Here is a 27,080-nt window from a genome sequence, read left to right on the forward strand (position 1 = left end):
GGGGGTGCAGGTGTGGAAGAGGAAGTGATTCCCCTTCCATCCCTGCCCATGGGAGGGGGTGCCATCGGGGGAGTGCTAGCGCTTCCTCTGAGGGCCCATAGCAGGACGTAACGGTTACGTCCTCGGCACCCGAGCGGTGCAAAGGAGGACGTAACGATTACATCCTGGACACCCAAGGGGTTAAATGTCCAGATCTGATCCATTTTGCAGTGACCACTACAAACCTTTGCTATCTTTTAAATAAAATTCCAACCACCTAGAAAATTACAAATATCTTGTGGACTGAGAGTTAGTGTTCCAAAGGTAAGAAAACATAAAGATTGAGACTGGTTTTACAGCCCATACATGGAACCAGTTCCCTATTAATGTATGCCCCCAACAAAACCATCTTACTTGCCTAAAATCAATGTCTCTCCTCTCTGTAATTCATTTGATCTTTTCATTTCAAAGTTGAGCTCAAAAATCATTTAGTGGCATAGTAAGCTTAGTTGGTGTGCTTAGGAAAATGCTATTCATTCTAACTAGAGCAATGCTGACAACCCCCCCCCGCCACTCTTCTTGAAGATGAAGAGTAAAGATCAAAAATGTATTTAACAGCAGTAAAATTATTTCTGGTAGATACTCTATCAAGCAATGAGGTCGCTGGTAGAGGGTGCTGGACTCAGTAGGTGCCGGAAGTGATGTCAAGTCTGAGACCAGAGGGCAGACCGACACTGATGAAAGGTTGCAGTACCAGAACAATGCAAGATAGAATCTTTTTAACTTTCTCTGTAGCTCATCCATCAAATGGGGAGGCGTGCGGGTCAGTGAGGAATCTACAGGTAGATAGATTATCCACTGGAAAGATTGTTACAGAAGGTCAGTAACTTTTTCTTTTGATGGATACTTCTACCTGCAGATTTCTCACCTATAGAACAGATTCCACAGCAATGCACAGGAGGGTTGATGGATGATTAAACCAAGAAATCTTCCAAGATGGACCCGGCAAAGTGCCCATCTCCACACACTTCTGAATCCAGACACAATTGTGAAAGGGAGCCACATTGCCGCTTTCTGCAATCGGGATGTGTTGCACAAGTGCAGAAGTAGCCTTGGCTTTGATGGAGCGAGCACAGATCCCCTCCAGCGGCTCCTTCTGTGCCAAGATGTAGAAGGTCTTAATACAGAGGCTGATCCACCACAATAGAGTTCTCTTTTGAACCACTTTACCCTTTTTAGCACCACAGTAATCAATGAAGAGTAGATAATTCGACCGGTATTCCTTGATGCTTTCCAATTAGAAGGCTAGGATCTAACCGATGCAACCGTTCCTTCTCTTTTGTGGGATGAGGTGGATGGTACAAGGTCAGGAGAGTGATGGATTGAGCAAGGTGGAAGTGATCACCTTCGGGGAAAAAAAGCAACCCTTTGTTTGCAACACCAACCTATCTGGAAAGAAGTTAGTGAATGGAGGGTGACAGCTATAAGCTTTCAATTCGGTGACCATCGTAACCAATGTTACTGCAACCAAAAACAATCTTCGATGTCAACATACAAAGGGTACAACTGTGAAGGGCGCAAAAAGAATCTCCATCAAAAAAGTAAGAACCAAATCAAATTTCAGCCCCTTTGAATAACCACAAAGGGAGTGGAGTGAGAAAGATTGGTCAGGCCTTTAAGTAAACACATGACCACCAGGGACTTAAAGAAGGAAGGCTGATCTGGCAGGCAAAGGAAAGTAGACAAGATGGCTAAATAACCCTTCACAGTGCTAACAGCACATCCCCTCTAGGCAAGAGAAAGTGCAAACTGCAGGACCTAGGATAGTTTGGCCTGCAAAGGACCACACCATTGTCTGAACACCGTGCAACAAAGTTACCCCATCTGCCGGAGTTAGCACATTTTGTGGAGGGGCGATGCACAGATAAGATGACGTCCACCACCTCTAGCAGGAGCTCAGTAGTCCCTGCTCAATTTCCAACATGGAGGTAGAGGTCTCAGAGATAGTGTATAGAACCAGTCCCCCCAACTCGCAGAGTAGGTCTAGCCTGAATGAAAGGCAAAGTGGGGGACAAGTGGAAAAGTGTGTAATAGCCACATACCACACCCTTCTCAGCCAATTCCGGGTGATGCGGATAAGTTGGGCCCGGTCTTGGCAAATCTTCTTGAGAATTTGAAGAATCAAAGGTATGGAGAGCAACACATAATGCAATTGTATGTTCCACCTCAACTGAAACGTGTCCCCCAAGGTTACCTGCAATGGATACTGAAGGACGCAAAACTATTGGCACTGAGAATTTTCCAAGGAAGAAAATACATCCACCTGAGGAGTGCCCCAGTGGTTGAAGATATCCTTGATTACCTCTGTAGAAGGCGCCACTTGTGATTGGCAAGATGACACCAACTGCCAGCTCTGACATTCAGAGACCTAGATGATTGACAGTGACACAGATACCTCGGCAGTCTGTCCAAAACCACACTATCAGCACCTCCAGCCAAAGTAAGTGATGCCCTGCCTCCACTTTGCTTGTTCACATACCACATTGCAGTTGTGATGTTTGGCAAGTTCTGGGCAGACCAACCCACGAGGAAGAAGGTCATGAGTCCTGTTATGGAGCCACTGTCTGCAGAGGCACGACTGCAGGGCCCTCATGTATAAGATGCATGTGTGACTAGGAGAATGCAGGAAGCCAACAGACCTAGGAATCGCAGGATTATCAAAACTGAGGGGCTTATTTACAAGCTCCTTGTGCCACTGGTGTGCCACTTTTTACATGGAAACAATGACACACCTGTGGTGCAAGGGGCTTGTCAATAAGCCCCTGAGACTCTTGAGCCTTGCTGGGAAGATGGAACCATTTCCTGGAGGCCTCTGATTCTCTGTATTGGAGGTTAAGGAGCGGAGAAGGTCTAGTTCCGATCTTCTGAACTGGATTCATTGGGAGGGCCACAGTCGAGATTTGGGCTGGGGTGAAAAACACATGTCAATCAGCAGAGATGGTGTCGCAGCAACTCCGCTGAACTGGCTTTGAGGAACCAGTTGTCCAGTGTTGGAAATGGGGTCTTTGGTTGGCAGTCAGGTTACCCACTGTCCAAGCAAGGACCCTCACTCTAGTCAGGGTAAGTCACACACAATCCAAATTATCCTCTGGTAGCTTGGCACTGAGCAGTCAGGCTTAACTTAGAAGGCAATTGCAGTGGTGACATCACCCACTGATGGCAAAAAACCCTCTGGGGGGCCATCTTCTGGCTCCTCTTCCTCAGCATCCTCCTCTAAATGGGCTTCTGCCCAGGCCCTCAGCGCCACTTGAAAGTCCTCCTTTCTGGAGGCCCCTTGGGTGGGTACACTCATCTCCCTGCAGAACCATTTTAGCTGTTAGACAGTATATGTCTCCAACAGGGCTAGGTCAAAATCTCCTGCTTGAGACCCAGCCTGAGACATGTTGAGTGAGGATTTAGGTTTAGAAAATTGTCAGGAAAAACAAATTTGCAAAAAGAGATAAAAATCAAATTGACCTCCAACTGTGGGTAGGTAGTGAAATACTTAGCTACTGTATGTCACTGCACAAATACAAGTCCTATCCTCACCGTTGATCACCAATGTTAGAGATGGGGTCTTTGGTTGGCAGTCAGTTTACCCCCTGTCCAAGCAAGGACCCTCACTCTAGTCAGGTTAAGTCACACATAATCCAAATTATCCTGTGCCCACCCTCTGGTAGCTTGGCACTGAGCAGTCAGGCTTAACTTAGAAGGCAATGTGTAAAGTATTTATGCTATAAATCTTACAATAACATAATATAGCACCACAAAAATACACCACACAGTGTTTAGAAAAATATATAATATTTATCTGGATATTTGCAGGTCAAAACGATAAAAGATGCAATAAGAAAATGTAAAGATATCACTGGAAAGTGATATAAAGTGTCTTAAGTCTTTTAAAAGCAAACAAAGTCTCTTTCAAGCACAAAGTACCTGGTTTGAGTGAAAAATCTCCGCAAAGGGCCGCAGAGGAGGAGATACGTGGAAAATGGTGTGTGTGTCTGTTTCGCCCCTTCACACACGGACTTGCGTCGTTATTTTCCACGCGGGGAAGACGTTGTGTCGATTTCCGGCACGCGGCGGCTCTCCTCTTCGGGTTGCGGGGTTTTTCAGACGGCCCGGGGTCTGTGCGTGGAATCCTGGGTTTGTTGACCAGCTCTGCATCGTTCCGGTGGGCGATGCGGGGAAATTTCTCCCTCACTGCAGACGCTGCGTCAATTTCCCCTCTGGAAGTCGGGTGGCGTTGTCCCAGGTGGGCCGTGCGTCGAAGTTCCGGTCGCACCGTAGGCGCCGCGTCGATCTTTTCCTCGCGAAGTCGAGCGGCGTCGTTCCGGTTCAGCGAGCAATGAATTTTTCACTGCGGCACAAGCTGTGCGTTTAATTTTTCGCCGCACAAGGAGTCCAGTTGCAAGAGAGAAGTCTTTTTGGTCCTGAGACTTCAGAGAACAGGAGGCAAGCTCTATCCAAGCCCTTGGAGAGCACTTCTGCAGCAAAGCAAGAGAGCAGCAAGACAGCAGGGCAACAGCAAGGCAGCAGTCTTCTGTAGAAAGCAGTCAGGTGAGTTCTTTCGGCAGCCAGGCAGTTCTTCATGTCAGGGTGCAGCTTCTGGTTCAGGTTTCTTCTCCAGGAAGTGTCTCAGGTGGTAGGGCAGAGGCCCTATTTTGTACCCAAATGTGCCTTTGAAGTGGGGAAGACTTCAAAGAGTGGCTTCGAAGTGCACCAGGTCACCTTTCAGTTCAATCCTGTCTGCCAGGGTCCCAGTAGGGGTGTGGCAGTCCTTTGTGTGAGAGCAGGCCCTCCACCCTCCCAGCCCAGGAAGACCCATTCAAAATGCAGATGTATGCAAGTGAGGCTGAGTACCCTGTGTTTGGGGTGTGTCTGAGTGAATGCACAAGGAGCTGTCAACTAAACCCAGCCAGACGTGGATTGTAAGGCACAGAAAGATTTAAGGGCAGAGAAATGCTCACTTTATAAAAGTGGCATTTCTAAAATAGTAATATTAAATCCAACTTCACCAGTCAGCAGGATTTTGAATTACCATTCTGGCCATACTAAATATGACCTTCATACTCCTTTCAGATCAGCGGCTACCACTTCAACAATGTATGAGGGCAGCCCCAATGTTAGCCTATGAAGGGAGCAGGCCTCACAGTAGTGTAAAAACGAATTTAGGAGTTTTACACTACCAGGACATGTAAACTACACAGGAACATGTCCTGCCTTTTACCCACACAGCACCCTGCTCTAGGGGTTACCTAGGGCACACATTAGGGGTGACTTATATGTAAACAAAGGGGGTTTTTAGGCTTGGCAAGTACTTTTAAATGCCAAGTCAAAGTGACAGTAATACTGCAGACACAGGCCTTGCAATGGCAGGCCTGAGACAAGGTAAAGGGGCTACTAAAGTGGGTGGCACAACCAGTGCTGCAGGCCCACTAGTAGCATTTAATCTACAGGCCCTGGGCACATATAGTGCACTCTACTAGGGACTTATTAGTGAATCAAATAGTCCAATTTGGTGTGATCCAAGGTTACCATGTTTAAAGGGAGAGAGCATATGCACTTTAGCACTGGTTAGCAGTGGTAAAGTGCGCAGTCTAAAAACCAGCAAAAACAGTGTCCTAAAAGTGGAGGGAGGCAGGCAAAAAGTTAGGGGTGACCACCCTAGGCTGTCAGGTCTAACATCCAGATACAGAAAAATGGGGATTCTCCACTCTGAGATGGGCTGCAACCACCACCACCATCATCATCACCTTCGTGAAGACTTGAGGTGCCGATATCAAACCAAAGAGTAGTACTGCAAACTGGTAGTGCATAGAACCCACCAAAAACACAAGTACATCTGATGAGACTGCAGGATAGAGATATGCGAGTACCCAACCTGCAGGTTCAGGGACACCACCCAGTCTCTAAGCTCCAGCACTGGTAGAACTTGAGCTAGGGTCAGCATCTTGAACTTTTCCTTTTTGAGGAGAAGTTCAGGTTCCTAAGATCTAGGATCAGACATAAACGCCGTCCTTCTTGGGCACTAAGAAGTAACGTGCATAACAACTGTGATCCCGTTCTTCATCTGGCATCAATTCCACTGCTCCTTTGAGGAGAAGAACTGCCACGTCCTGTTGCAAAATACACAAATCGTCAGGAGGCAGAGAAAGGAGGAGGTTAGAAGTGGGAGCAGGGTGTAGCCCTTTTCCACAATTTGTAGAACCCACTGGTCCGAAGTGATGGCCTTCCAGGTAGACAGAAAATGGGACACCTTCCTCCTCACAGGTGCTGGGTAAGTGAACTATGCCTGCTTTACTTGGGCCTCAGAAGATGAAGGTGAGGAAGAGGAAAAGAGAAGAGTTGCAGGGTGGATCCAGGGCCTTTCCCTCTACCATAGTCCTTGTATTGTTTGACAATGGATAGCAGCTGTTGCTGGAGAAGTGTGGGATACTGACAGGAACAAAAGGAGAAATCTTTTAAAAGTCTCAAAAGCGGCAGAAAGGCTGTAGTCTTTTGACGCAGGTGGATTCTGAAGGCCCTAAGACGTGGCTGTGTGCAGGCATTTCATCACTTCAGCCCGAGTTGGCCTTCTCTGCAAACAGCCTGACACCAAAGAATTGCAGATCCATCAAATTAGCCTGGACATCTGAGGAGAAATTTGGCATTCTGAGACAAGCATGCCGTCGTATGGAGACGGAAGTGCCCATTGCCCGGGCCACAGAGTCTGCTGTGTCGAGCCCAGATTTAACAATGTGCCTAGCGGCATTATGGCGATCCACAATGACTGACGGGACGTATTCCTATCAGGGGAAACATGTGGAAGGATCATTTAGGCCATATGCTGTAAAGCATGGCTGTAATGAGCTAGTAGGCCGTTTGCACTGAGGGATTTTAGGGCCATGCTTCTCGCTCTAAAGATTTTATTCCCCCAAGCCTACAGGCATTTGCACTACCATTAGAATGGATGAGAGGGGAAAGCACCTCCAGATTGTGCCCCCAAACAGGAAGCTTGGATGACCAGGCTCTCAGGAGAGGGGTGTGCAGACAAAAAGGCAGGATGGTCAAGAGCAAAATGATAGGGGCGTAAACTAGCTGATTGCCAGCTTTTACCACTGATGGTTTTTCCCATGCTGCCATAACTGGTTTTAGAAGGGCCTCATTCAAAGGTAAAAGTGGAAATGGGAAGGCTGATAAATGGAGAACCTCCGTGATGGCATGAGTTTTAGCCTTAGTGGCCGGCAATTGAAAGTCCAGTCGCTCTGCACCCTTTAGCATCGCCTTGTGCAAGGAGACAACCTGTTTTGTTGGTGGACCAGTGTGGAAGTCTTTGGCTAACTCAGGTGATGTACCCATCCAACCAGCCGAGGACAGGCCTTTAAAATCCAGAGGAGCTTGACTCGCGTCACTTTCATGAAAAACTCCACTGGATCAGAGTAGAGTTCCAAAACCTGCATGGAGGTTTGTTCTTCCAGAATCCTCTCGCCTATCTACAATTGTATACCCGGGGCTCAGTGTCGGTTGCAGTGCCACCAGCGCTGTATCTGGGGCCAGAGGATGCAATGGAGTAGTCTGGTGGAGGTGTGTGCGTCATTAAGTGAAGTGTGGGGGTCAAAACAGTATGGAGCTGGCTCTGTTGAAACGCATTGGTTGAAAGAGCATGAAGAGTGGTAGAAGTGGTGGATCCACTGGGCCCAAAAGTGTGCCAAACAGCGTCAGCGCTTTCACAAACACTGCGTACATTGTGTTGAGGTATGCTGCTTGGTGCTCTCCTGGCCCATGAACTCTGGGAGAGCTGGGGTTGGCGCTGGTGGATTGATAAATGCCAGTATTGTAGGTCTATCAGACTGTCTTACTTACACATCGGATATTTTTTCTCCTTTCTTCTGTGTTTTCTTTTCTTCTTATCAGATAGCATCAAAGGAGAATGGGAATGATGTCTGGATTGTTTTTGGTGCAGAGTTGTCCTTTACCCAGGTCCTGAACAGTCTGGCCTCCCACTCCTTTAATGGACTTGGTGTTTATGCTGAGGCACAAAGAGCAAGACTGGGTGTCATGGTCGGACCCCAAATATACTGCGTGGGGGGCTGTTATGGACATCTGTCTCTTAGTCTTACAGTGTTTGAACGCATACTTTTTTTTTGGAGGAGGAATTATTTGGTACTGCAATAAAGTAACAGGCTTTAGTGACGTAAATCTTTCCTCAGAAGTGAAGCTTTGGATGCACGTCGAAGATACGGGGGAAAAAAAGACGACTGACATTGGTGCCTGGGGTGTGCGCTTTATGGCCCCGGCGCCGTCACCTGACGTCACATCCAGCACACTCTACCAGTGACCTTGTAGCTTTGAAGCTTCCAGATCCAGTCTGACACCAGGAGGATGTTGTACTTGTGTGAAATCTGCTGGTTAAAATATTAATCTGAAATGGGCATTCTTTCCGAGCTTGCTATTTTACTAGCTGTAACTTGGTAGAGCCTCCTTTGAAAAAGACTGTGACGAGTGCCAAAGTAACACTAAATGGATTACTTACCTGCAGTCTGCTGCACTGAGTTTCCACACATCCTTGTCACACTCTTTGCTTTCCTTCCTCCATCATTCAGTGGGTGAATTTGCCCTTTGTACATGCCCCCCATGCTAAAAGAAGTTGCAATATGGGATGGTAGAATCATGTACAAAGCCCTTAGGCTTTTTACAAAAAAATCATTCTTCAGAATGTTTTAGTAAAATAGCTGAATGCCTGTCCCCATAGACGTAAACCACAATCAGGGGATGGATAGAATGCTTGAATTAATCTCAGCCACCGGCAATCGCATGAGGATGCATACCAGAACATCTTTTTTTTGCCCACAATGCCACCACAGGCTGGACCCAGCCTTATGCAAATCAGCCTTGTCCCTGCTCCAATGGAAGAGTCCAGGACGAACTGCCAGTCCAGGCCCTCCCTAAATCAGAACACAAGCAACCTAGCATTGGTTTTGCCCTTATTAGGGCTCATCAGCCAGGTATAGGTTGGTTTAAGTGGCACAGGGAGCACAAGACCTACATCTGTGCATACCTGTTGCAGTTAGGCTGTCAAGTATTCTTCCGATCACCTTTGGTGCTCTTGATGTATGCCCTAAGGGTGCAAGGGTATGCCCAGACATAGTTACTGTGCCACCAGAACTAAGCTATAGCTGTTGAGCTGTAATCAGGGCAAAACTGGTCGTGGGTTGCTTGCGTGTTTTGTACCCAGTGCTTACTTTGTGTTTATTGTTTCTGGTGCTGAGCACCTGCACTTATTTCTGAAGGCCGTCGCTTATTCTTCTGTTTCAAGCATTTGCTGCAAGCAAAAGACACATATGGGAAAGACGGAGGAAGAAAAAAACAAAAAAGCGTCACAAAGGGGGAAAGCAGGAAGCTGCAAGAGTGAGCTGAAGGGGCAGGGAGTGGATGTAAATGGATTAAAGAGGCCCAAGATGGTTTCAGGGTTACACTGTCTCAGTAATCTGTGCTCGCACATTTAATTGCAGCAGCCGCGTGTTTAAGAGGAGGTCTTTGGGCACCGGCACCTTTTTATTTACAAATTAAGCACTGCTCTGAGGGCTATTACCGTCCAATATCAATGTTTAATTCTACCATCAAAGTTATGGGGAGAGTCTTGTTGGACTGGCTGCAGGTCTGGACGGGGAACATAACGCACTGCCTGACCTGCAGGTTGGTTTTAGGACTGGATTGGGAATGGTGGGGCAGGCTCTCCACTTATACCTTTTAATTGGTGAGGACACCATGGGCAACAGTGGTAAACTCTACTTGGCTGTCAAGGAGCTAAGCTCCGCATTCAGCTCTGTGAACAGAATAAAACTACGGAATGTTTTGTCTGAGATGGGAGTGGAGCACCACATTGTGGATTTCTTAAGGCAACTCCAGAAGGATGTCACAGCTCGCGCAAGACATGGCCAGTGGGGAGAGGTGGAGGCTTTTAGGGGGTTATTACAACTTTGGAGGAGGTGTTAATCCGTCCCAAAAGTGACGGATATACCACCAGCCGTATTACGAGTCCATTATATCCTATGGAACTCGTAATACGGCTGGTGGTATATCCGTCACTTTACTGTCACTTTTGGGACGGATTAACACCTCCTCCAAAGTTGTAATAACCCCCTTAGTCTCTCAGGGGTGTGCGACAGGGGTGCGTGATGGACCCCTTCTTATTCTCTCTGGATATGAATGGTTTAGAGGAGCAGTTGGAGGACCTTGGGGTGGGTTGTCCCTGTGTTGGCGGCCAAAGTGTTCCAGCTTAAAGTGAAGCCGACAACACATTTTTAATAGCCAGAAGAGCCAAGAGGGTGCAGCGATTATTCGATTGCTTCTGCCCATGTAGGGAGAGCCTCTACTTGAGGGTTCTCAGTGTAGAACTCATCTTGTGGTCTGCAAAGCTAATAAGAAGGCGAACCCGGTTTTTGTTGGAAATAGTGAGAGAGTGCGCAAGGTGCCAACATTTGCTTATTTAGGGGTTCTCTTTGATAACCGTCTGTCATGGAAGCCCCTGAAGACTGCTAGGGCTGCTGTCTTCTCTAGACTAGTTGGGGTGGTTTCTAGTTACACCAGCAGACTGGGTCAAGAGCCAGTTAGAGAACTTAGAGCCACCTACAGGGTTAAGTGTTTCGCTGTGGCTTCTTATAGGGCGGGGGTTTGGGGCATCAATGACCAAGAGGGTCTGGAGTCTGTTGAGAAGGAGCTCCTTAAAAGGCTCTTACCTGTCCCCACTAGTACAAGTTCTTTCATTTGCCACTCGGAGGGGCGACTGGACTACATTGGGGACATCATAAATATGCAACCCATAATATTGTGGTCACAAATATGATTATGGGAGCATGCTGTTTGTAACAGGGCCATCCTCACTGAATGCCTGCATCTGGACCATCTCTAGAAGATTCCTTGATAAAGTATATTCATAATGCCCTACAGCCTGGGGCTTGATTGTAGCAACAGGAACACTAAGGAGCCAGAGACCACATTTTTAGCTTGCTGCATGGACACAAGACGGCAGAGGAAGGCCTCTAAGTCGAGCGTCCAATCCTTAGCAGCAATCTTAGCTGGCTTTGGCCGGGCACTATATTCAGTGTATACGTTTTTGCTTGTCAGGTTAAGGCTAGGCACTGGTCACTTTTTGGCAGCCTTCCCAACCCAGAGCCCTTATTTCAAGTACTTGTCTGTTTGCCCAGTGCTTAATTTGTGCTTGTTGTTTCCGGTGTGGAGCACCAGCACTTATTTTTGAGGGCCTGCATTTATTTTTCTGCCTCAGGCATTTACTGCGAGCAAAAGACACTTATCGGAGAGACGGAGGAAGAGAAAAATGAAAAAATGTCACAAAAGCAGAAAGCTGAAGAGTGCGCTGAAGTGGCAGGGAGTGGTTATAAATGGATTGAAGATGCCCGAGATGGCTTCAGGGTTCCGCTGCCTGAGTATTCTGTGCTCGCAGATTTAATTGCAGCAACCGCCTGTTTAATAGGAGGGCTTTGAGCACGGCACATTCTTATTTACAAATTAAGCACCATGTGTACCCCAAGAGATTGCCAGTGGTAGACAAATTGCAAGCACTCATTACTTCGCATTTTGTGTGTTTGATGTCTCCATAGACTTAACTCCATAGATAGCATGGCAAGGAAAATAAATTAATATATTTGTTATCCTAATAGCTCACAGTTGCTCCAGTGGAAATTACTATATTTGTTATCCTATAGGCTCACAATTGCTCCGTTGGAGATGGTCAGTCACTTCTGTATTGTAAGTAAAGTTGACAGAACACTAACGTGCTCAGACTTAAAGGTAATCATAATGCATTGGAGGACATCACGTGTCATTTGTGTGGATTTGTCATTATTAACCAAAAGGCTCATGTTTAGCACCTTAATTTAAATGTTTATAAGATGATAAATTAGTTTTACCTACCAACCTTTCTTCCCCATTTTTAAAAGTATCCATCCAAACTGATGATGCTGTTATGCACATCCTAGTAGTGTGCCTATTCCACGTTTAGGAACACATGCTGTTGGTCCTCAATAAATACAAAAAAGGAAGGACTGTTTCTTTTGTAATCAGAGCAGGTTTAAGGTTTAAACTGGCAATGGTAAGTTGTCAACTGCAGGAGGTATGGATACACATGAAGTCATCAAACTTGCAGAGAGCATACCCTGTGCTACTCCCCACTGCTGAAAGAGTCCTTGCTTCACCTCACGGTGGAGCTACCATTCGTGATCCGCTAGGCACTGACGGCTGAGTTTGTCTACCCTGACATTCAGAGAACCTGCCAGGTGTTGAACCACTCGGGTTATGCCCTGCTGTTCTACCCATGTCGTGAGACGCAGAGCCTCTTCACAAAGGGTCCACGACCCACACCGCCCTGCTTGTTGCAGTACTACGCTGCAGTGGTGTTTTCCGTGAACACCTGCACTAACTTCCCTTTTAAAACAGGAAGAAATGCTTTCAATGCCAGTCTGATCGTCCGGAGCTCCAGTAAGTTGATATGGAGTCCGAATTCCGCTAGAGACTAGGGACCTCTGATCTCCACCTCTCCCAGATGGCCGCCCCATCCCAGAAGTGACGTATCTGTCCCTACTGTGAGATCTGGCTGGGGAAGGGAGAGGAGTCTGCCTCTGACCCATTCACAGTTCACTAACCACCACTGCAGGTCTTTTGTAGTTCCCTCCGAAAGCTGGACTGTGTCGGTAAGATTTCCCTGATGCTGCACCCACTGGAACTTCAGGTCCCACTGCAGAGCCCTCATATGCCATTTGGCATGCTCAACTAACAGGATGCAGGAGGCCATAAGTCCCAACAGCCTCAGAGTCTGTCTCCCCGAAATACAGGATAGAAGCCGAAACATCTGTACCATAATCTGAATATCCTGGACTTGCTGCGTGGAAGGATAAGCCTGAAACTGCACAGTGTCCAGAACGGCTCAGATGAAAGGGAGCTTCTGAGAGGGACTTGGGTGTGACTTCGGCATGCTTATAGTGAACCCCAGCGAATGCAGAAGGTTTGCCGTAGTCTGAATGTGGTTGACAGGAGCCTGGGGCATAGGAGCCTTCAACAGCCAGCCGTTGAGGTAGGGGAAGACTGAAATCCCTAACCTGCGCAGATGAGCTGCTATCACCCGGGTGAACACCAGAGGGGCACTGGTGAGACCGAAGGGGGGCACTGTAAACTGAAAGTGCTTGTGGCCCACGATGAACTGCAAGTAGCGCCTATGGGCGGGCAGAATGGCGATGTGAAAATACGCATCCTGCAAGTCCAGCGTTACCATCCAGTGTCCTTGGTCTGGGGCAGACAAGACCTGAGCAAGAGTGAGCATCTTGAATTTCTCCTTTTTGAGGAAGAAATTGATGTCCCTTAAATCCAGGATAGGGCAAGGACCCTTGTTCTTTTTTGGAATCAGAAAGTAGCGGGAATAACAAGCACTGCCTACTTCTGACATCAGGACCCTTTCCATGGCTCCCTTGGCCAGAAGAGGCAGAATGGAGGCACTGAGGGAGGGAAAGACTGGAAGGGGAGGGAATAGCCCTTCTGTATGATCTGCAAGACCCATTTGTCCGATGTTATGGACCGCAAGTGAGGGAGATGAAATTAAATCCTCCCTCCAATTGGACGAACATGGTCTTGCAGAATCATACTAGGAGGACTTGGGCACAGTGGAAGAAAGGGGCTAGGTTGTGGCTAGACCCTCTGGGTCTAAAGATCCCACGACCATGTCCTTGCACCGGATGCTGAGATGATGGAGGACAGTGAGTGGCTTGGTACCACACCCCTCTCTAGGCCTCGAAAGGGGCAAAATGCAGACTGCTGGAGAGCAGGCGCCAAGAGGCCCAAGGATCTCGCCGTAGCTCGAGTCTTTGAACCGTTCAATCGCCGAGTCTTCCTTTTCTCCAAAAAGGGTTGAGCCATCGAAGGGTGTGTCCATCAAGTTTGCCTGGGCATCCCCCGAAAAGCCAGTCTTACGAAGCCAGGTGTGGCGAGGAAGGGCCACTATCGATGAAATCGCCCAGCCCAGCGAGTCAGTCGTGTCCAAACCACACATAATCGTAAACTTGGCTGCGTCTCTCCCATCTTTGATGGCTTGAATGAGAGTGCCCCGTATGCCCTCTGGGACCTGGGGCAGCACCTGTGCCACCATATACCATAAAGTATAGGAAAAACAGCCCAATAGGCATGAGGTGTTTACGAACCTCAATGCGAGGCTGGAGGAAGGAAGAAAACAACATCTTCCCAAGTTGGTCCAGCCTCTTGGATTTCCTATCCGGGGTAGCGGAAGGGAAGGCACCATGGGAAGTGGATGCTTGGACCACCAAGCCCTCCAGGGTGTGGTGTTGGGTGAGGAAACTAGGGTCAGCAGGAGCTGGTAGATGGCGGCGGCTGATTGTCCTATTTACAGGAGCCCCTGTGCTGGGTTTGGACCACGTCCCCAGCAGGACATCAGTAAGGGCCTGGATGAAGGGTAACATCGGCTTCAATGTAGCAACCTCCGGCTGGAGCACTTCTGTCAGGATGTTAGTCCTGACCGGCACCGTAGGCAACTCTAGGTTCAGTACTTTGGCTGTTCTTTGCACCACCATGGCATATGAAGCTCCCTCCTCCGTAGCCACAGGAGGTGAGAGCATGCCAGTAATTGGAGAAGTATCCAGTCCACTGGCTTCCCCTAAATCCTCATACCACTCCTGCTCCAAACCATATTCTAAAGGGTCCTCAGACCTCTCCCATTCCTCACCTGTGCCTAGCTGTTCGAAATAAGCCTCAGGCACTGATGTGGGCCGTGTTGGCGCCGTTGAAGTCGGAATTGGTGTCATACGACATCGTTCCGGTTCTGGATCATCCAGAATGAGGATAGGGCTCCCACCACTGGTGGGCGCCGGTGGTGGGGGGAGCGTTGACGTCAGGACAGAAGCCAGAGGAGGCCGACTGTGTGGAGGCGGCGTCTTCGGGATCCGATATTGAATCCCAGGGTCCCCAATGGCACCAAGTCCAAAGCCGACGGTGTTGAAACAGATGGGGCCCCTGCAAACCCCACGGGGCCCGAAGACTCACCAGCGGTGGCAGCCCGCTCAAATACGAAGCGCATGGCTTCGTAAAGTTCTTTAAATTGAGTGGGGGTCACTCCGGCTCCCAGATGGGGGGCTCTGCGGACCCGTGCTCGGAACGTCAACGTTCCTGTGATGCCTCCTCTGCCAACGGGCATGAAGAGGTCGAAGTCCAGTTGTACTTCTTTCTGTGCCTCTTCCCCGAGTGCCCGGAGGAGTTCGAATGAGAAGAAGAGGACTTGGGGCTCCTGGAGCGGTCCTGCGACCTCCTCGAGCGGGACCGTGACCTCTTAGGAGTCGCACCTACCGACGTCAACTGCCGGGCCGCCATGAGCTTCGTAGACTGCTCTCTCAAAGCTTTCGGGCCATGGCCCGGCAGTCGGAACACGACTTCGAGTCGTGGTATCTGTAGAGGCACCAAAGATATACCTGGTGGGGGTCCGTCACTGATATGGCACGATGGCAGGTGCCACATGGCTTGAACCCCGTCTTTCTCGAAGACATCTCGCACAGACGAAAAAATTATTTGACAAAAGGGTCGAAAAAAGCCTGCCAAAAAGGCAAAGGGTAGCTCGATCCCGGATCTGCGCTTAACCGGCACGGAACAAAAAGAACTGACACACACACACCGGGATGGTGCCTTTATAGGAAACCGTGACCTCACAGAATGCTCTAACGATGCTGACAACACTCCGCATAGCCGAGCGATACACACGGATCCGAATGACGCCACCCGACGGTGCGCGCAGAGTATTGCTCAGCAAAAGATTCTGGATTCGAAGCGGACGCCAGGGAATTCAAAGGTAAGGAATCTGCAGGTAGAAGTGTCTGTCAGATCAGGCAATCACAAGTGCAGTTGTCTTGCAGGCACTAGGGTCATGATTTGAATGGTGCAGCAGGTGCAGTGGCACCAAGCCCAAAAGTTGTCAGAACTCCTCTAAACACCAAATACTGTTATATTTTACTACTAAACAGGCAGTCACAAGTGCAGTTAACTTGCAGGCACTAGGGTCATGGTTTTAATGCTAAAATTTACTGTTAACCAAGCAGTCACAGATGCAGTTACCTTGCAGGCACTAGGGTTATAATGTTAGTGGTGCAGCAGGTACAGTGACACCAGGGCCAAAACTCTAGGAATCCTTTTAAACATCAAATATTGCTATATTTTGCTACTAAACAGGCAGTCGAAAGTGCAGTTACCTTGCAAGCAATAAGGTGATGATTTGAACGATGCAGCAGTTGCAGTGGTACCAGAGTGACAAACTGACAAATTTTAATACTGATCAGGCAGTTACAAGTGCAGTTACCTTGCAGGCTCCAGGGTCATGATTTTAGCGGTGCAGCAGGTGCAGTGAAACTGGGGCTAAAAGCTCTAGGAACCCCTCTGAACATCAAATATTGTTATATTTTACTACTAAACAGGCAGTCACAAGTGCAGTTATCTTGCAGGCAATAGGGTTATGATTTGAATGGTGCAGCAGGTGCAGTGGTATCGGTGACACAAAGTATCAGAACCCCTCTGTAGGAAGTTGTCTCTGTATGTACTATTTCAAAGTAAGAAATAGCATGCACAGAGTCCAAGGGTTCCCCTTAGAGGTAAGATAGTGGCAAAAAGAGATCATTCTAATGCTCTATTTTGTGGTAGTGTATTCGAGCAGTAGGCTTATCAGAGGGTAGTGTTAAGCATTTGTTGTACATACACACAGGCAATAAATGAGGAACACACACTCAAAGACAATTCCAGGCCAATAGGTTTTTGTATAGAAAAATATATTTTCTTAGTTTATTTTAAGAACCACAGGTTCAAGATTTACAATCAATACTTCAAATGAAAGGTACTTCACTTAGGTATCATAGGAACTTTGAATCAGCAAAATAGCATGTACAGTTTTGGTAAAAATGGCAATAAGCTATTTTAAAACTAGACACAGTGCAAATTTCAACAGTTCCTGGGGGAGGTAAGTATTTGTTAGTTTTGCACTTAAGTAAACCACCTACAGGGTTCAAAGTTGGGTCCAAGGTAGCCCACTGTTGGGGGTTCAGAGCAATCCCAAAGCTACCACACCAGCAGCTCAGGGCCAGTCAGGTGCAGAGTTCAAAGTGGTGCCCAAAACGCATTGGCTTCAATGGAGAAGGGGGTGCCCTGGTTCCAGTCTGCCAGCAGGTAAGTACCTGCGACTTCGGAGGGCAGACCAGGGGGGGTTTTGTAGGGCACTGGGGGGGACACAAGTCAGCACAAAAAAGTACACCCTCAGCGGCACGGGGGCGGCCGGGTGCAGTGTGCAAACAGGCGTCGGGTTCGCAATAGGTTTCAATGGGAGACCCAGGGGTCTCTTCAGCGAAGCAGGCAGGCAAGGGGGGGCTCCTCGGGCTAGCCACCACCTGGGCAAGGGAGAGGGCCACCTGGGGGTTGCTTCTGCACTGGAGGTCGGATCCTTCAGGTCCTGGGGGCTGCGGATGCAGTGTCTTTACCAGGTGTCGGGTTCTTGGAAGCAGGCAGTCGCAGTCAGGGGGAGCCTCAGGATTCCCTCTGCAGACGTCGCTGTGGGGGCTCAGGGGGGTCAACTCTGGCTACTCACGGGCTCGCAGTCGCCGGGGAATCCTCCCTGTAGTGTTGTTTCTCCGCAGGTTGAGCCGGGGGCGTCGGGTGCAGAGTAGAAAGTCTCACGCTTCCGGCGGGAAACGTGGAGTCCTTTTAAAGTTGTTTCTTTGTCGCAAGTTTTGGTTTCTTTGGAACAGGGCAGCTGTCCTCTGGAGTTCTTGGTCCTTGTAGATGCAGGGTAGTCCTCTGAGGCTTCAGAGGTCGCTGGACCCTGGGGAACGCGCCGCTGTTGCAGTTTTTCTCAAAGTGGGGGGACAGGCCGGTAGGGCTGGGGCCAAAGCAGTTGGTGTCTCCGTCTTCTCTGCAGGGCTTCAGGTCAGCAGTCCTTCTTCAAAAATAAAAGGGGATTGGAGGATTAATGGTCCAGTGTATACCCTCCAGTGAATATTGCTATATAATGAGATACACTGTTCCAAAAAAGACAAAGAAAGATAAGAAAAACACTAGGGAGTTCTAATCAATAGGAGCAAGAGTCCTCACACACCCTATTGGGTGTCATGCTTCATCATCGGACAGGCTCCTCGTCAGACCGGCGCTGCAATGTCTGACAGGCACCCCCCGAAGGGGGGCTCTTTGCCGGAGATCTTTTCTCGATGATGCCACAGAACCCAAATGTGGGTCAGAAGAGAGAGAGGAGAGATCAAATAGAAAGTAAAATTGGCTCACACACCCTCACTAAATATTAATTTATTCGCCGATGTTGGGTGATGGCCAAGATTAAAAAATATAACAAGGGAGTGGGGTAGAGATGATGCTCAACCACTCACTAGCCACTTGACAAGGAGGAGAGGAAGTCAGCAATTGCCAGACATTCCTCGAAATGGGGTCGACATGTTTCGCGTCTCTTCGTTCCAACAGGATCCACTGACGCTTCTTCAGGACCTAATATATCTGTGAACTTCTCCAACAAAAAAACAAACTAGACTCCTGCAATCTAATACTGCCAGTTAAATTGTCAACAGTCACTTACACGAGTCCACTCTGACCCGGATGTTGCTGTTCCTATCAGTCACCCTAGAGACATAAAAAACAGTTAACAATGAATGGCTTATTCACCAACACATCATTGTCCCAATGTGTGTGCAATCACATCAATCAAACAGAATAAAAGTGGCAAACTGTGCAACACACGGTGGTAATGTGGGTGGTAGCAAACCCATGCTAAATGAGTGAAGGTGAGCTTACCCTCCCAAGTCGAGATCGGGCTTCATGGGATCACGCAGGCCTATTGCCAGGCTTGCAAAGACTCTAATACGAAGCTCACCTTCACTCATTTAGCATGGGTTTGCTACCACCCACATTACCACCGTGTGTTGCACAGTTTGCCACTTTTGCTGTTGCACTTTACTAATCAGACATTACTATACTTCAATACAAGGCCATAATAAATGAGATACAAATACAAGTTTAGAACCCTGGTAAATTAATTCAACATACACCACAACATAAACAACTATTAACATTTTATAAAATTTAAAATAAATCTTATAATAATCTTTTTCTAATATTTATAATCCAGTTACTAAGATAGAATGCAAAAGAAAAAACAATGGCGAAACCTATTGTCTTTACCACTGCTTGTTGATCTGGCGGTGGTTTGAGGAACTTCTGAGTGCGGTCACCTGGCATTCATTTCAGGTCTGCCTCATTATTATGCAAAAGACCACCATTTACTTCACATACATATCTGATAGAGACTTCTAGTTGCAGATTCCTTACCTTAGAATTTCCCCCAGGTGTCAGACTGGGTCCGGAGATTTTTCTTCGAGCAATACCTTTGTGCGTCGGTAGGTGGCGTCAGTTGACTCCACGTGTGTCGTTGGCATCGTAGTCGCCGTGACGACGTTGGGAGTAGTACATAGATGCCGCTTCAGTGCAGTCACGTCAGTTCTTTTCTTTCTGTGCCATGCACTGATCCGGAGAGAGCAACCCTGGTCTCTTTTTGACCGACTTCAACCCTTTTGTCGAGTTTCCTGTGAGTTTTTTGGTGCGTCGAGAATGTCCCCCAAGACCGGTGTAAAGCCGTGCGAGGACTGTCACTGCATGATGTCAGTGATGGATCCGCATCTGGTTTGTTTGTGGTACCTGGAGCACAACCACGACCCGAAGTCGTGCGAAGAGTACCGGGCCATGCACCTCAAGGCCTTGAGGGACCGTTCTCTCAAGCTCATGGCGGCTGGGCGATCGACTCTGCGTAGGTCCTGGTCTCACTCGAGAGGAAGGTCTCAAGACCATTCCCGGAGCCACCACCATTCGTCTTCCTCCAAATTTTGGAAGAAGTAGTCAAAGTGGTCCCGTCGTCCTTCGACTTCGTCCCGTCGCTCAGATGATGCAACGCGGGAGGAGCATCGACGCTCAAGGCCTTCGTCCTCAGAGCCTGCTATTGTATTGTAATCGTATTTATATAGCGCTTACTACCCCTGACGAGGCGTCGAAGCGCTTTTCGATGAGTAGCACGCTACTCTGGAACCCAACAAGAATTAGTGATGGATTAGTATCGTTAAATAATGAGTACAGTTTTAGTATTATTATGAGTTAATTTGAGCCGCGGGTATGAGAGTTTGTTAGTTAGATTGACTGGAGTAATGGAGGGGTGGAGGAGGAAAGAAATCCAGAAGTGTTAATTGGGAGTATATCCTTCATTTACTCAACCCAAAGGCTTGGGATGAGTAAAGAAGGGCGGAGGGGGAAGAGTATGTGGAAGGGTTAGGGAGAGCATAGTAGCAGGGTGAGATAAATGCAGGAGAATTTAGTAGGGTTGTGTGGGAGGTCACAGTAGTAGAGTGAGTTTTGATGAGTTAGATGTGGAAGCGGAGGGAAGAGCTTAGGCAGAGATATTTAGGAAATGAAAGTGGTAGAAGGGATTTGGGATGAGTCAGAGTGAGAATGGAGGATAGTTTGATAGGGACATGACATAAGAGTGATGAGTAGATAAGTGTGATAAGATGAGAGCAGGAATTCATAGATATCTAGTATAACAACCCACCCAGGAGCCATGCAATGATCCACGAACATGCCAAGCACAGAAACAACATACATACATATATATATACACACACACATGAATACACACACATATGCACATACAATACATAATTAGAATCATGGGTAAAAAATACTTAGTCAAACAGGTTTAAAGAGTGTGCGTATTTTATTGTTATGACATAGTAGCAATACATATTTTCTAAAGAAACTATAAATAAATAGAAATATACATATAATCTGAAAAAAATATTTATCAACATAGGCAAATGCAGTTCATAGTTGTTTGAATAAGGTGGTTATGAAGGAAAGAGCCAACTCTTGAGTAGTTTTCTGAAGACAAGAAAGTTATCTGTGGCTCTTATAGTTGGGGGTAATGAATTCCATAGTTTGGCTGATTGGACAGAGAAGGATGTACCACCTATAGTCTTTTTCTTGTATGGTGGTGTTCTAAGGCGGGGTGCCAATCTTGAGTGGAGGGTTCTTTGTTGGATGTATTTGGTAATTTTCTTTCTGATAAAAAGCGGTCCTGTTCCATGTATAGCTTTGTGGGTGATACAAAGCAGCTTGAAAGTGCATCTTCTGGCAACGGGTAACCAGTGTAGTGCTCTCAAGGCAGGGGAGATGTGGGCTTGCGGCTTTATATGTAATAGTAGCCTGGCTGCGGAAATCTGGATATGTTGTAGTTTTTTCATAACAGATAGAGATGATCCATGGTAGAGGCTATTGGCATAATCCAGTTTGGATAATACAAGCGAGATAGAAGCTTGCACCTTGTGTGGAAATCGGAGGTGGGGGAAGATGCGTCGTAAAGTCTTTAAGGTGATGAAGCTTGTGCGTGCTAATTTGTCTACTTGGGCATTCATAGTTAATTTAGAATCCTTGGTGATTCCTAGGTTTTTAACTTCCTTGGATAATTGAGGAGGTGGTCCAAGATCGTCAGGCCAGACGCACAGAGGGTCATAATTTTTCCAGTCACCACATATGAGTATTTCTGTTTTGGAGGTATTTAGTTTGAGATGGCTCCAGGTCATCCACTGATCAACGGCTCCGAGGCAACTGAAGATTTGTGAGTTTTCAATGTTTTTGGGGCATTCTAATTTAAGTAGTATTTGTGCGTCATCTGCATAGTTGTAGCATGTGAGATGGAAATCATTGATCAGTTCTGGTAAAGATATCATGTAGATGTTGAAAAGCAAAGGTGAGATGATTGACCCTTGGGGGACCCCTGCTTTTGTGAGGTAGGGTTCGGACGAGAAGGGGGGCGAGTGGATGATATTCGATCTTTTTTGAAGATAGGAAGTAATCCAGTCGAGAGCAATCCCTTGTATGCCGGCTTCGTGGAGTCTTTGAGTTAGGGTGTCATGGTCAACCGTATCAAAGGCAGCTGAGAGGTCCAAGAGAAGTAGTGCAGCAACTCCATTTCGGTCGACTGTGTTTTTAAGATCGTCCCAGATTGCCATGAGTGCCGATTCAGTGCTTCTTCCTGGGCGGAATCCAGTTTGGAAGTCTGAAAGTATAGAATTGTCTTCAATGAATTGTGACATCTGGGCGAATGCTGCTCTTTCTATCAATTTGCCCAGGAAAGGTCCATTTGTGATTGGTCTGTAGTTGTTGGGGTCTTGCGGGTCTAGGTTTGTTTTCTTTAATACAGGTCGTATGTATGCCTTTTTCAGATCTGCAGGAAAAGTTCCTGAAGTTAAAGAGTTGTTGATGATTCTTCTTACAGATGTGGCAGCAGAAGTAGATAGAAGGATGTTCTTGAAGATTTGTGGTGGGCAAGGGTTAGAAGGGCAACCAGAAGGTCTGCTTGCTTTGACCAAATCCATAAAATCATCCTGGGATATTTGTTTTAAGGACTGTAGAGGTTGGGATGGTTTATTCTTAAAGGGTATTTTAGGAAAGGGGTTGGTGCTGATGGTTTTCTTCTGTTTTAAACAGGAGTCCAATGTGTCTGCCTTGGTTGTGTAGTGAGTTGCCAATTTGTTTGTGAAATCTTGAGTAGTGGGATGACTTCCTTCCATGCATGTAGGTTTTCGAAATTCATTGAGAATTTTATAGAATTCCTTGGTTGTAGATTGAGCATTTTGAATTCTGCCTGAGTAGTATCTTTTTTTAGCTTTTTTGATTGATGATGTATATATCCTGTTAAGTTTGTGTAGCTGCAGTTTGTCTTGACCGTTGTTTGTTTTGAGCCAGGTCCGCTGCAACTTTCTGATTTGTTACTTTATCTTTTTAAGTTCCGTGTTTCTCCAAGGTGTTGGTTTTCTTTTGTTGTGTGTAGTTTTTCTGAGTGGTATTAGGACATCAAAAGCTTCCTGTAGCCACTCATAAAGTTTTGGTACAGAATTAATTGTATCTAGATCTGTGTTTGCTGTTAGTTGTGTTTCTAAGTGATCCAAATTGAGTTTGCTCCATGGTCGATAGGTGTATGTATGTAAGTAGTTGTGGGGTGTGTTGATTTGTGGAGTTGTATGTCGGAAAGTTATCATATGGTGGTCTGACCAGGTGATTGGCGTGATGCTGTGAATAGTAACTAGTTCAGGCTTAGCAAAAATTACATCTAGGATGTGATTAGCGATGTGTGTGGGATTGTGTACAATCTGATGTAGGTTCAATGCGAGTAGGCCAGTGGTGATAGCTTTTGGATGGGGCATATTGGGTTTGTCAAACCAAATGTTTAGATCCCCAAGAATGCATAGATTGGAGTATAGTGTAATAAGGTTTGAGACTGTGTCTAGAAAAGCATCTGGGAAAGTGGAGTTGTTAGGTGGAGGTCTGTAAAGGAGGAGAAAGTTACAGGAGGAAGTTGGAGTAGGGTGGCATCTGGTAAGGAGGGCTTCACAACCTTGTATGTAGATGTTGTCTGTTTTACTGAGGTTCATTGCCTGTTTGAATATAATAGCTAGTCCACCTCCTCTCTTGCCTATACGGTTTTGAGTGATGGTTTGATAGCCCGGAGGAACGGCTTCGTGCAACACTGGTGCCATGTCATCTCCCAACCAGGATTCAGTAATGAATAGTAAGTCAGGTTGTGTGTCTGTGAGCAGGTCGTAGATGTGGTGCTTGTTTTTTGAGAGTGATTGAGCATTTATGAGCTGGCAGTTTAGAAAATGTGTGTTAGTGGTAGTGTTGTTTTGTTTAGTAGAAGGGTAAGTAGTGTAATGTGAGTTTGAAGCAGGAGTGTTGCTAGTTGTGATAGCTGTTTGAGGCTCACAATAGTCTTGCTTTTCAACATAGTGTTCCTCTTCCAGCAGGTTAAGGAGGCATTTTGTTGGGTCTGTGTGTGTGGGTGGTGGACTTGGTGGCTGAGAGAGCCACGAGGAGTGTAGTGTTTTTTGTAGGGTAGTTTTATTATGTAACAGACAAGGGGATGCGAGGTTGCTATGAGTGGCATGTTTTTTATTTTGTTTGCGTTTGTTTAGTGTGGATGGAGTATGGGTTAGGGGTGGTGGAGGAGCATGTGGGTAATGATGTAAGGCTCTAAATTGTGCAATGGAGGAGAGGCGAGTGAATGAAAGTTGCTGGGTTGGGGTGCTTGTGAAGAGTGGGGGGGGGTAGGGGTGGAGATAGGATGGAATTTGTATTCTTTGTGTAGTCCTGGGGGTGGGAGTGGGTATGACGATGAGTGTAATGTAAGTTTGTGTTGCTTTGATGTGCTGATGTTTGTGGTCGGTATTGTTTTTGTGGAATAATGAGAGGGGATATTGGTGTAGTTGTTTTTGGTGAGGGATTTGTATGTGAGTTAGTGCTGGTAAGTGGAATTTGAGTGTTAGATGGGGTGTTGATGTGTTTTGGAGATGAATGTATGAGGTGTGTAAGAGGTGAAGGGTGTGTGTCAGGGGAGTTAGTATTAGTTGCGATGACCGGAAAAGGTAATATGTGTGGTGGAGTGAAATGTGGGGATTGTATGGTTGTGTGTAATTGGTGAAGAGAGGGGAAGAGTGTTTGAAGATGATGTGTTTGAAGGCAGGGTTTGGGCATTGTTATGATGACAGGTGGTCTGTGTGGAGGGAACAGCGGATAGTGTTGTTGGTTAGTATGAGCAGAGAGTGTGTATCTGGGAGACTGAATCTGAGAGAAATGTATGTTGTAGTTTTGTATTGTGTGGGTGATGGCAGGTTGTGTTAGTGGGAGTGGACAGAGTAGTGTTTGTTGTGAGAATGAAGGTGTTTGACTGTAGTAGTTGTGGGGGGTATGTGTATATGTGTTGTATGTAGGGTATTGTGTTGGCTGATGGGGCAATGCAATCTGTCTGTGGTCAGTTTGTGATGCATGATTTGGATGCCTTTGTAGAATATGTGTTTGCATGTTGAGGGATGTGTAGGGGCTGAAACCATTCATGGTCATATGTGAATTGGGCAGCATATCTGGCCCTAGTCCCGAACAGGCCCAAACAGGCAACTGCCCTTGTCCTCTCCGCCCTTTGCCTCGACGCCCGGGCTAAGACGCCCTGAATCCTAGCCTTTTATAGCCCCACTGGCCAATAAGAAGCTGGTCCTAACCCTAGCCAATCCAATTTCAAGCCCTGATTCAACCAACTAATGGGAGACCCAGCCCTAATCACCAATCATAGCCCTATTCCTGACCACCAAACATAGCCCCAGCCCTAAAAACCAGCAACCAATCAGAATCCCAGCCCTATCCACCAATCATAACTGCAGCCCTGGAGCCAGCAACTAATGAAACACCGTCTCCCAACAACCTATCACAACAGCATATGCAACAACCAAAAGGAACTTATATAAGGTGCAAGTTAACTGAACTCCAGTCCCTGTGGTCAGGGGGAAAGGCAACTGCTGCTCTATTCAGAATCTCCTTGGATACAGACAGGCTGAATCCACACTTCCAAGCTAGCAGAGTCTACTTTCCAGGTAAGGGGGAGATTATTTAAGATACAAACACTGCAATAGTGCTGGGCGCACACTCTAAAATCGGGCTCAGCGCTTCCCCGAATTTCCGCAAGCCGGAGTGACCTCCGCCCAGCTTAGAGTTCTATGAGACCATGCGCCTCATTTTTAAGTAGACCGACAACGATATGCGCCTTCGGGCCCAAGGGGTTCGGTTGAGGGGCCTTCGGGTCCCACACCAGCTGGCTTTGACTCCGGGCACCGAGGTCCCCTCTCGATCCCCTTGCGGATCCACACCGCCGCCGGTCGTACCACTGAGACCTTACCTGGCGCCTGTTTGATTGTCGACGCTCCAGACGTCGGTAGTGCCTACTATCGAAGTCGACCCGATCCTTATCCCAGACAACTTGGCGTCGGCTGGCTCCGCCTCTGTCCTCGATGGGGCCTACTCACCCCAGGTCTGATTTGGACCCTTTCCCCTATGGGTACGAATTCGGGGAAGGATTGGAGGGGTCCCTGGATCCTTATGAATACCAGGATGACCCATCTTTGCACTGGGCACAGGAATTGGGCAAGGCCAGTAAACGGGACACTTCTCCAGACGCTGGCATGCTGTCTCCTGCTACCGTGGCTACGGTGGAGGGAGGGACTTATGCTATGATGGTCAGCAGGACGGCTGAGGTCCTTGGCCTTAAGCTACCTACTGTAGAGGTCAGGTCCAATCTCCTGACGGAGGTGCTTCAACCAGGAGCTTCCACATCTGAGCCCCTTTTGCCATTCAATGAAGCCCTCCCTGATGTCCTTTTGGGTCCAAACCCAACAAAGGGGCTCCTGTGAATAGGACTATCGCAATCCGCCATCGGCCCGCCCCGAATGACCCTAAATTCCTGTCCGAACATCCCACACCTGAGAGTCTTGCCATCCAGGCTTCCTCTTCCTAAGGCGCATTCCCTTCCGCACCCCCGGATAGGGAATCAAAAAGGCTGGAACAATTTGGGAACACAATGTTTTCTTCCTGTAGTCTCGCGCTGCGGTCTGTGAACACCGCATAGCTTTTGGGTCGCTATACCCACTCTGTGGAATATGGTTGCGCAAGTTCTGCTGCAGATACTGGAGGAGGCCCATGCTATTGTCTCCCAAGCTGTCAACGATGGGAGAGATGCAGCAAAGTTCACGATTCGATGTGGGCTGGACACGACTGACTATGGGCAGATCGATTACTACGACGATGGCCTTGAGACGCCACGCCTGGTTGCGTACTTCTGCTTTTTTGGGGTATGTCCAACAGCCTCTCATGGACATGCCCTTTGATGGCTCCTGTCTCTTTGGAGACAAGGCGGACTCGGCCTTGGAGAGAGTCAAGGATTCCCAGGCTACGGCTCGGTCCCTTGCTCTTTCCGCTGCCCCTCGCCCCCAGTAGTCCGCTTTACGCCTCTTTCGTGGCCTCAAAAGGGGCTCCCGGTCGTGTCCCCCACCCAGCCACCATGCCACCCATGCTGTTCAGCCATTGTGTAGCCGGGGATGCGGAATCCCACGTGGGCGTGGGACAGGGAACCAGAGGTCTGCCTAGAACACACCTGCCCCTGCTCC

Source organism: Pleurodeles waltl, chromosome 3_1 (genome assembly GCF_031143425.1).
Source record: "Pleurodeles waltl isolate 20211129_DDA chromosome 3_1, aPleWal1.hap1.20221129, whole genome shotgun sequence".
In the NCBI taxonomy this organism is placed as follows: domain Eukaryota; kingdom Metazoa; phylum Chordata; class Amphibia; order Caudata; family Salamandridae; genus Pleurodeles; species Pleurodeles waltl.